Source organism: Saccostrea cucullata, unplaced genomic scaffold (genome assembly GCF_032062105.1).
Source record: "Saccostrea cucullata isolate Sc308-1 unplaced genomic scaffold, CSIRO_AGI_Scuc_v1 ctg4103, whole genome shotgun sequence".
Lineage (NCBI taxonomy): Eukaryota > Metazoa > Mollusca > Bivalvia > Ostreida > Ostreidae > Saccostrea > Saccostrea cuccullata.
Genome location: NW_026941440.1, coordinates 42,580 through 54,336, shown reverse-complemented (window position 1 = coordinate 54,336; position 11,757 = coordinate 42,580). Strand labels below are relative to the sequence as shown.

At 38.9% G+C, this 11,757-nt stretch overlaps 1 long non-coding RNA gene across 1 annotated transcript; it reads right to left on the bottom strand.

Annotated features, from left to right (window-relative positions):
- Positions 1-78: 78 nt before the first annotated feature.
- Positions 79-11,757, bottom strand: LOC134257832 (uncharacterized). The gene is made up of 7 exons (XR_009990012.1): positions 11,609-11,757; positions 11,036-11,116; positions 10,389-10,555; positions 4,256-4,364; positions 3,936-4,070; positions 2,141-2,313; positions 79-141 (listed from the first exon to the last, which is right to left on the bottom strand). It is a non-coding gene; the product is annotated as an uncharacterized LOC134257832 (long non-coding RNA).

Below are 11,757 nucleotides of genomic sequence, written 5' to 3'. Positions count from 1 at the left end.
AGACATCATCAATAATTTCACTATAGTGATCTCCCTGTGTCTGGTTTTATATAACTTATAAGCTCCCTGTGTTGAGCCTCTCCTTACTCTCCTTATGAGGGCCTCCACAAAGCTGTAGTGGGTCCTGGACTTACAGTATTCCTAAAAAAACAAACAAAAAATGGATTAATTCAAAAATTTTTGTCACAGTTGGGTCATAAATTTAAATATGGTTCGTTTTAAGCATTTTTTATAATCCCGATTGAAAAGCAGGGGTTGGGGTATAGTAATGGGGGTTTTTGTTCATCCATCTGTATGTCTGTCCAATAAACATTTTTGTTTTATACCCATCTTTTATCCATAACTCCTCTTATATAAATAAAAATTATTTAATTTCATAGAATCTTTATTGCATAAAGCCATTGTGCACATATTTTATCTTTTCATCCAACACTTATTTCATGTCTCTCAGACCAAAACATGGACTTTGCCTTTAAAATAATATGGGAGGCAGGGGGTGTCATTTTGGGAGCTCAGTGCTTATTTATGGTATATGTTCTATTTTAAAACAGTGATCTATTTTTATTGCGGATTTTAACAAATAGGCTGATGAAACAGAATTTAAGTATGGCTTTGGGAGAGGATGTAAGTTGGGCTGTGGAAAAGGATGGGTCATTTTGTAAAAGTGGGCTGATTTAAGGGGTGGCTGAAGCACTTTTGTGAACTGTGAGAGAGGGGTAAATGAATTTTGTTATGAATTGCACTGCAGGAGAAGTGAATAACACCAGCTTAAAACAAGAGGTCCATGGACCATAACGCTCACCTGAGAAACTTTAGCCATGCTGTTCTTTAACAGATTTCCCCTTTTTTTAATACCAATTGTGACCACGCCCTATCCCAGGGGTCATGATTTGGACAATTTAGAATCTACATTATTCCATGATCCTTCCACATATTAAGTTTCAGGTTTTCTGGCCCAGTGGTTCTTGAGAAGGAGATTTTTAAAGTTTTTTTCCTATATATTTCTATGTAAAACTTAGATTCCCTATTGTGGCCCCGGCCTACCCCAGGGGTCATGATTTGAATAATTTTGAATCAACACTTTTCCAGAATGTTTCCACATAGGTTTCAGCTTTTCTGGCTCAGTGGTTCTAGAGAAGAAGATATTTAAAGTGTTTTCCTATATATTTCTATGTAAAAGTTGGATTCCCTATTGTGGCCCCGCCCTATTCCAGGGGGTCATGATTTGTATAATTTAAAATCTACCTACCCCAGAATGCTTCTACATACGTTTCAGCTTTTCTGGCTCAGTAGTTCTTGAAAAGAAGATTTTTTAATTTTTTCCTATATATTTCTATGTAAAACTTGGATGCCCTATTATGGCCCCGCCCTACCCCATGGGGTCATGATTTGTATAATTTAGAATCTACACTACCCCAGGATGCTTCCACATAAGATTCAGCTTTTCTGGCCCAGTGGTTCTTGAGAAGAAGATTTTTTAATGATCCCACCCTATTTTTGTATTTTCTTGATTATCTCCCCTTGGCAAGGAACTTGGCCCTTGATTTTTACAATTTATATTCCCTTCACCAAAGGATGCTTTGTACCAAGTTTGGTTTAAATTGGCCCAGTGGTTCCTGAGAAGAAGTTGAAAATGTGAAAAGTTTACAGACGGACGGCTAGACAGACAGGTAGACAGATGGACGGATGACTGACAATAGGTGATCAGATACAAAATTTATTTTGTTGACCTCTTCTCAACCAATTGACCTAAATTGACCAGACTCAAAACCTTTCTTTTTACATTCCAGAAAACATTTTTTTTTCTTTTTATTCCTCTTATCTCGTCAACAAATATGTTTAAAAAAAAATTTGAAAAAAGATTTTTCTTGAAATATAAAAGGATTTTTCTTGAAAAAAGATTTTTCCATCAACCTACATGTACCAACCCAAAGATTGTACCCTAAGCCAGGAGAGGGCAAGCATTTTTAAAGATGACCTAAGCTACCTAAATATGGGATGTGGCCAAATTGTGGAAGGGGATGCATGACCAAGTCTTATATGTAGAAGAGATGGATAAGAATTTTTTCTTTCATTTATTTTTGTTTCCCCTTGGCCTCTCCTTTTTATTTGGAATCATTATCTACCCTTTCACTTTTACCGTGTCAATCTTTTGTATCTTTTCGAGGAGTGAGTCGTGTATGGCTGAGTTTGCTGTCTGTTTCAATGTCTCTATATCTTCACTGGTCACCCCCATCATAAGCTGTCTATCTATGTCTGGCAGAGAGTCGACATCAGATTCTCCAAATGATGAATGAGAAATCCCTGTCAAATCTGTAAACATTTAAAGGATTAACCTATCATATATCACTATCTGGAAGTACATTACACACTTGGATAAAAAAATTCAATATTGTACACAATACACAACAATATTTTCATTCAGTTTTATTTTCGCTCTCCTACACTTTCAAACAAATTTGCCCTATTTTAAATTCACTTAGACTAAGTTGTGTGTGTTTTCATATTAAAATTTACCCGATTTCAAATTCTCACATTGGTGAAGAAGGTATTGAAAACAAGATGAGTTTGTGAAAGCAGCAACAAAGTTAAAAAAAACATATATTTAGCATAAAGGTCATAGTCAAGGTTACAAGGACATTGATCTTGATGTCATTTGAAAGAACTTGATTAGTGAAGTATGCATATTAAATTTGAAGTCTCTATCTCTCATAGTTCAAAAGTAATGGTGAAGGTTCAAAAAGGCTATTTTTAGAATGTAGGAAACAGTCAAGGTCACAAGACCACTGACCTTTGTGTTATTTGAAAGGGCTTTATCAGTGGAGTACGCATGCCAAATATTAAGTCTCTATCTTTCTTTGTTCTTAAGTTATGGCAAAGGTTAAAGTTTGCTGACAAAAAAGCTATTAATATTTAGAGTATTGGTCAAAGTCAAGGTCACAAGCTCATTGACCATGGTTTTATTTAAAAGAGCTTAATCAGTGGTGTATGCATACCAAATATGAAGTCTCTATCTTTTATGGTTCAAAAGTTATGGCATAGGTTAAAGTTTGCAGGCAAAAACTATTTAAACTTATAGGTCACTGTCAAGGTCACAAGGTCATTGACCTTGGTGTCATTTGAAAGAGCTTCATTAGTGGATTATACAAACCAAATATGAAGTCTGTGCCATTCATGGTTCAAAAGTTATGGCGAAGGTTCAAGTTTGCAGACAAAAAGATAAACAGACAAACAGACAGGCAGACAGGACAAAACAATATATATGCCTCGGATCTTTCGATCTGGGCGCATAAAAATTGGAGGTAAAACACTTTCCCAGCGTACAGTTAGACTGATTTCACTTAGACAAAAAAAAGACGATTAAGGAATCACTGTCTAGTTTTGAGAGTATGCCAGGGCATCAACAATAGTGAGAAACATGGGATAATTTGCATATTAAACGGACAAAGCCCGTTATGCTAAAATTATCCCATGTTTCCCACTATTGTTGATGTCCCTGACATACTCTCAAAACAAGACAGTGATTCCTTATATTTCCATTTCATTTTGAAATAAAATTGTAGATTTAGACTTTAAAAATGTAGACATAGACTATAATCACACGAGGACGTCCATGCCAATTTCAATAGTCCTCGCCCACTGACGTCAAACACAAAGGCAGCCGCACGAGATTTACATGCATTTACATGCTATTCCTTAGCGTAAGACTCAGAGACAGATGTGCACGGGATTTGCATGCATATTAGGCCTCCTTGGCACCTGACCTATCGACCTGTCTAATTTACATTCCGGCAGAATTATCAAGAAATAAACTCCGACAACTTTCAAAGAGTTATCACAGAGAAACAATTAGAAATGGAAATATAAAGGCATAAACTCATTTGTACCACATACATGTATATTAAAAGACATGAGATATAAATATCCTGACTAACCTTGAAGCCTCCTAAGTTGCGTGTGTCTGCGAGTCTGACTCTGGTACGTAGATTTCTGCTGATTGACAGGAACGCAGTGAATGAGATAATACTCCAGGTGGCGTCACAACATAAACAGACAGTTCTCCAAGATGTCTACTGCATAGTCAAGGGAGATTACTACCAGTTATGTTTTCTGTTCTTGTTTTTCAATGTTTCTATTTATTCACATGTTTGAAATTGTACACTAGCTGCCAAATAAAAATAATTGATTCAACTTCAAACAAAAACTTTTACGTAGCCAACATCATAATATTAGCTGCTTCATTTCAAAAGGATACAAGCTAGGTACTGCAGTTGTTCCTCTTCGTAATGCACGATTTTGGTGAGGCGAGTTCTAGCGAGTTTCTGTCTCTGATGAGATGTGAGCTTCTCTTCTACTCCAGAAAACTAAATACCGGTAAACAGATCAATACAAAAATATAAGAATAAATACATATATAAAAGACATATACTCAGTAATCTAAATGACTAAAAATTACAACTTTCTCCGATTTCATATCCTTTGTAGTACCCTATGCTTCGATTTTATTATTCTCTCTCTATCTGTTTGAGATCGTCTGTACTAAGATCAGTCAGATTCTGTAGTTTACGGATGTGTTGTTTGTGTCTTTACCTGTTTGAGTCGTCTGTACTAAGATCAGTCAGACTCTGTAGTTTACGGAGATGTTTGTGTCTTTACCTGTTTGAGGTCGTCTGTACTAAGATCAGACAGACTCTGTAGTTTACGGAGGTGTTGTCTGTGTCTTTACCTGTTTGAGATCGTCTGTACTAAGGTCAGTCAGACTATGAGTTTACAGAGGTATTGTTTGTGTCTTTACCTGTTTGAGGTCGTCTGTACTAAGGTCAGTCAGACTCTGTAGTTTACGGAGATGTTGTTTGTGTCTTTACCTGTTTGAGGTCGTCTGTACTAAGGTCAGTCAGACTCTGTAGTGTACGGAGGTGTTGTTTGTGTCTTTACCTGTTTGAGGTCGTCTGTACTAAGATCAGACAGACTCTGTAGTTTACGTAGATGTTGTTTGTGTCTTTACCTGTTTGAGGACGTCTGTACTAAGGTCAGACAGACTCTGTAGTGTACGGAGGTGTTGTTTGTGTCTTTACCTGTTTGAGGTCGTCTGTACTAGGTCAGTCAGACTCTGTAGTTTACGGAGGTGTTGTTTGTGTCTTTACCTGTTTGAGGTCGTCTGTACTAGGTCAGACAGACTCTGTAGTTTACGTAGATGTTGTTTGTGTCTTTACCTGTTTGAGGACGTCTGTACTAAGGTCAGACAGACTCTGTAGTTTAGGGAGATGTTGTTTGTGTCTTTACCTGTCTGAGATCGTCTGTACTAAAGTCAGACAGACTCTATAGTTTACGGAGGTGTTGTTTGTGTCTTTACCTGTTTGAGGTCGTCTGTACTAAGGTCAGACAGACTCTATAGTTTATGGAGGTGTTGTTTGTGTCTTTACCTGTTTGAGATCGTCTGTACTAAGATCAGACAGACTCTATAGTTTACGGAGATGTTGTTTGTGTCTTTACCTGTTTGAGGTCGTCTGTACTAAGATCAGTCAGACTTTGTAGTGTACGGAGGTGTTGTTTGTGTCTTTACCTGTTTGAGATCGTCTGTACTAAGGTCAGTCAGACTCTGTAGTTTAGGGAGGTGTTGTTTGTGTCTTTACCTGTTTGAGGTCGTCTGTACTAAGATCAGTCAGACTCTGTAGTGTACGGAGGTGTTGTTTGTGTCTTTACCTGTTTGAGGTCGTCTGTACTAAGATCAGTCAGACTCTGTAGTTTACGAAGGTGTTGTTTATGTCTTTACCTGTTTGAGATCGTCTGTACTAAGGTCAGTCAGACTCTGTAGTTTACGGAGGTGTTGTTTGTGTCTTTACCTGTTTGAAGTCGTCTGTACTAAGGTCAGACAGACTCTGTAGTTTAGGGAGGTGTTGTTTGTGTCTTTACCTGTTTGAGGTCGTCTGTACTAAGGTCAGACAGACTCTGTAGTTTACGGAGGTGTTGTTTGTGTCTTTACCTGTTTGAGGTCGTCTGTAATAAGGTCAGACAGACTCTATAGTTTAGGGAGGTGTTGTTTGTGTCTTTACCTGTTTGAGGTCGTCTGTACTAAGGTCAGCCAGACTCTGTAGTTTACAGAGGTGTTGTTTGTGTCTTTACCTGTTTGAGGTCGTCTGTACTAAGGTCAGACAGACTCTGTAGTTTACGGAGGTGTTGTTTGTGTCTTTACCTGTTTGAGATCGTCTGTACTAAGATCAGTCAGACTCTGTAGTTTAGGGAGGTGTTGTTTGTGTCTTTACCTGTTTGAGGTCGTCTGTACTAAGATCAGTCAGACTCTGTAGTTTACGGAGATGTTGTTTGTGTCTTTACCTGTTTGAGGTCGTCTGTACTAAGGTCAGTCAGACTCTGTAGTGTACGGAGGTGTTGTTTGTGTCTTTACCTGTTTGAGGTCGTCTGTACTAAGATCAGACAGACTCTGTAGTTTACGTAGATGTTGTTTGTGTCTTTACCTGTTTGAGGACGTCTGTACTAAGGTCAGACAGACTCTGTAGTTTACGGAGATGTTGTTTGTGTCTTTACCTGTTTGAGGTCCTCTGTACTAGGTTAGTCAGACTCTGTAGTGTACGGAGGTGTTATTTGTGTCTTTACCTGTTTGAGGTCGTCTGTACTAAGATCAGTCAGACTCTGTAGTTTACGGAGATGTTGTTTGTGTCTTTACCTGTTTGAGGTCGTCTGTACTAAGATCAGACAGACTCTGTAGTTTACGTAGATGTTGTTTGTGTCTTTACCTGTTTGAGGACGTCTGTACTAAGGTCAGACAGACTCTGTAGTTTACGTAGATGTTGTTTGTGTCTTTACCTGTTTGAGTTCCTCTGTACTAGGTCAGTCAGACTCTGTAGTTTAGGGAGGTGTTGTTTATGTCTTTACCTGTTTGAGGTCGTCTGTACTAAGATCAGTCAGACTCTGTAGTTTACGGAGATGTTGTTTGTGTCTTTGTATACCTGTTTGAGGTCGTCTGTACTAAGATCAGTCAGACTCTGTAGTTTACGGAGATGTTGTGTGTGTCTTTACCTGTTTGAGGTCGTCTGTACTAAGGTCAGCCAGACTGTTGTTTACGGAGATGTTGTGTGTGTCTTTATCTGTTAGAGGTCGTCTGTACTAAGATCAGTCAGACTCTGTAGTTTACGGAGATGTTGTTTGTGTCTTTACCTGTTTGAGGTCGTCTGTACTAAGGTCAGTCATACTCTGTAGTTTACGGAGGTGTTGTTTGTGTCTTTACCTGTTTGAGATCGTCTGTACTAAGGTCAGTCAGACTCTGTAGTTTACGGAGGTGTTGTTTGTGTCTTTACCTGTTTGAGGTCGTCTGTACTAAGGTCAGACAGACTCTGTAGTTTAGGGAGGTGTTGTTTGTGTCTTTACCTGTTTGAGGTCGTCTGTACTAAGGTCAGACAGACTCTGTAGTTTACGGAGATATTGTTTGTGTCTTTACCTGTTTGAGGTCGTCTGTAATAAGGTCAGACAGACTCTATAGTTTAGGGAGGTGTTGTTTGTGTCTTTACCTGTTTGAGGTCGTCTGTACTAAGGTCAGCCAGACTCTGTAGTGTACGGAGGTGTTGTTTGTGTCTTTACCTGTTTGAGGTCGTCTGTACTAAGGTCAGACAGACTCTGTAGTTTACGGAGGTGTTGTTTGTGTCTTTACCTGTTTGAGATCGTCTGTACTAAGGTTAGTCAGACTCTGTAGTTTAGGGAGGTGTTGTTTGTGTCTTTACCTGTTTGAGGTCGTCTGTACTAAGATCAGTCAGACTCTGTAGTTTACGAAGGTGTTGTTTATGTCTTTACCTGTTTGAGGTCGTCTGTACTGAGGTCAGTCAGACTCTGTAGTTTACGGAGGTGTTGTTTGTGTCTTTACCTGTTTGAGTCATCTGTACTAAGGTCAGACAGACTCTGTAGTTTAGGGAGATGTTGTTTATGTCTTTACCTGTCTGAGATCGTCTGTACTAAAGTCAGACAGACTCTATAGTTTACGGAGGTGTTGTTTGTGTCTTTACCTGTTTGAGGTCGTCTGTACTAAGGTCAGACAGACTCTGCAGTTTACGGAGATGTTGTTTGTGTCTTTACCTGTTTGAGATCGTCTGTACTAAGATCAGACAGACTCTATAGTTTACGGAGGTGTTGTTTGTGTCTTTACCTGTTTGAGGACGTCTGTACTAAGGTCAGACAGACTCTGTAGTTTACGGAGGTGTTGTTTGTGTCTTTACCTGTTTGAGGTCGTCTGTACTAAGGTCAGACAGACTCTATAGTTTATGGAGGTGTTGTTTGTGTCTTTACCTGTTTGAGGTCGTCTGTACTAAGGTCAGTCAGACTATGAGTTTACGGAGGTGTTGTTTGTGTCTTAACCTGTTTGAGATCGTTTGTACTAAGATCAGTCAGACTCTGTAGTTTAGGGAGGTGTTGTTTGTGTCTTTACCTGTTTGAGGTCGTCTGTACTAAGGTCAGCCACACTCCGTAGTTTACGGAGGTGTTGTTTGTGTCTTTACCTGTTTGAGGTCATCTGTACTAAGGTCAGTCAGACTCTGTAGTTTACGGAGGTGTTGTTTGTGTCTTTACCTGTTTGAGGTCGTCTGTACTAAGATCAGTCAGACTCTGTAGTGTACTGAGGTGTTGTTTGTGTCTTTACCTGTTTGAGGTCGTCTGTACTAAGGTCAGACAGACTCTGTAGTTTACGGAGGTGTTGTTTGTGTCTTTACCTGTTTGAGGTCGTCTGTACTAAGATCAGTCAGACTCTGTAGTGTACAGAGGTGTTGTTTGTGTCTTTACCTGTTTGAGGTCGTCTGTACTAAGATCAGTCAGACTCTGTAGTGTACGGAGGTGTTGTTTGTGTCTTTACCTGTTTGAGGTCGTCTGTACTAAGATCAGTCAGACTCTGTAGTTTACGTAGATGTTGTTTGTGTCTTTACCTGTTTGAGGTCGTCTGTACTAAGATCAGTCAGACTCTGTAGTGTACGGAGGTATTGTTTGTGTCTTTACCTGTTTGAGGTCGTCTGTACTTAGATCAGTCAGACTCTGTAGTTAACGGAGATGTTGTTTGTGTCTTTACCTGTTTGAGGTCGTCTGTACTAAGGTCAGGCAGACTCTGTAGTTTACGGAGATGTTGTTTGTGTCTTTACCTGTTTGAGGTCGTCTGTACTAAGATCAGTCAGACTCTGTAGTTTACGGAGGTGTTGTTTGTATCTTTACCTGTCTGAGGTCGTCTGTACTAAGGTCAGCCAGACTCTGTAGTTTACACAGGTGTTGTTTGTGTCTTTACCTGTTTGAGGTCGTCTGTACTTAGATCAGTCAGACTCTGTAGTTAACGGAGATGTTGTTTGTGTCTTTACCTGATTGAGGTCGTCTGTACTAAGGTCAGCCAGACTCTGTAGTTTACGGAGGTATTGTTTGTGTCTTTACCTGTTTGAGGTCGTCTGTACTAAGATCAGCCAGACTCTGTAGTTTACGGAGATGTTGTTTGTATCTTACCTGTTTGAGGTCGTCTGTACTAAGATCAGCCAGACTCTGTAGTTTACGTAGATGTTGTTTGTGTCTTTACCTGTTTGAGGTCGTCTGTACTAAGATCAGCCAGACTCCGTAGTTTACGTAGATGTTGTTTGTGTCTTTACCTGTTTGAGGTCGTCTGTACTAAGATCAGCCAGACTCTGTAGTTTACGGAGATGTTGTTTGTGTCTTTACCTGTTTGAGGTCGTCTGTACTAAGATCAGCCAGACTCTGTAGTTTACGGAGATGTTGTTTGTATCTTACCTGTTTGAGGTCGTCTGTACTAAGATCAGCCAGACTCTGTAGTTTACGGAGATGTTGTTTGTATCTTACCTGTTTGAGGTCGTCTGTACTAAGATCAGCCAGACTCCGTAGTTTACGTAGATGTTGTTTGTGTCTTTACCTGTTTGAGGTCGTCTGTACTAAGATCAGCCAGACTCTGTAGCTTACGTAGATGTTGATTGTGTATTTATCTGTTTGAGGTCGTCTGTACTAAGATCAGCCAGACTCTGTAGCTTACGTAGATGTTGATTGTGTATTTATCTGTTTGAGGTCGTCTGTACTAAGATCAGCCAGACTCTGTAGTTTACGTAGATGTTGTTTGTGTCTTTACCTGTTTGAGGTCGTCTGTACTAAGATCAGCCAGACTCTGTAGCTTACGTAGATGTTGATTGTGTATTTATCTGTTTGAGGTCGTCTGTACTAAGATCAGCCAGACTCTGTAGCTTACGTAGATGTTGATTGTGTATTTATCTGTTTGAGGTCGTCTGTACTAAGGTCAGTCAGACTCTGTAGCTTACGTAGATGTTGCTTGTGTCTTTACCTGTTTGAGGTCGTCTGTACTAAGGTCAGCCAGACTCTGTAGCTTACGTAGATGTTGCTTGTGTCTTTACCTGTTTGAGGTCGTCTGTACTAAGATCAGCCAGACTCTGTAGCTTACGTAGATGTTGTTTGTGACTCTCGTACACAGACATGAAGTGGTTGGCACACTGACGGAGTTGATACACCACCACCCCTAGACTGGGGGCCTGGACTGTACTGCTACTCAGGAATGAGGTGTCTGTAACCAGATATGTTACAAATACATTTAAAACAAGAAATGTTTAAAAATAAAGACCTCCACCCTTTTATATAATAATATACAATTATTGCTGTTTTTAAGGTCAATACGATGATTTAGCTCTTCAAAGTACAGTATTTGGGCTCAGTGAATATTGTACTCCTCAGGTGTCTAAATCATCGTATTAACTGCAAAAAATAGCAATATCTATCTTATCACATGATTAAATGATAGCAAACTCGATCCTAAAAGACTGACTATATCTTTGCTTTAATTGAAAGTTTTAACAAGAAATTTCAACAAGAACACATTGTAACTTTCTTACATTGTTGGTTCTCAGCCAATAAGAGAAAAGAAAATTATTCAATATAACAGGTAGTGACCTTCTTACAGTGTTGGTTCTCAGCCAATAAGAGAAAAGAAAATTATTCAATATAACAGTTTATTGACCTCTGACCTCTAGTGATATAAATAACTTACCGTCAGTACTTCCTAGATCTCTAGAAAGGGCTTCCTCCAGACTCGGTCGGAACAGATCTCAAGAAAACTGTGATGTTGGTCCTATAAATTGAAAAAAAAAATCAGAAATTACAAAAAGTTACAATATGTTTTCCTGATGCTGATATTACTTAACATTTACAATATGGTAATTAAATGCTTCTGAGAAAGAATAAGGAATATTTGGGGCACTTCTAATTTTAGTGCCTTTGGCGCAAGAGCCCCTGGACGTTAAATATTTTTGTGCGATAACAGATGTCTAAATATTTTTTTTTAAAAGTGTTTTTATATTGAGGCTTTTTTGTGTGTATGTTTAAAGCTAATAAGTTTAAAAAGTTTGCAATACCATTATTAATGCCCAGTACTAAACAATGTTTATAAAGGTATTATCTGCTTTGACACTTTATAAAGGTAACAACATAAATTTCGGCCCCTACACACATAAATTTAAATTGAAAGATTTACAACTTCAAAATTTTATTGCCAGTTCTGACAGGTTTATCACAACTTAATTGATCAATCTGACAAGATATGTCCTTAAATTTGTTGTTTTACCTGAGGTTGAGATGACAGCTCGACAGTAGGAGGTCACATTGGAGGAAACTTCTAAAAATACCACTCCGAGTTCCGAACTCAAGTCCTTCCCCCGAGTCGACTCTTCAGACTCCAGTAACTTGAGTTGTCTGTTGACTCTCTCAGATATA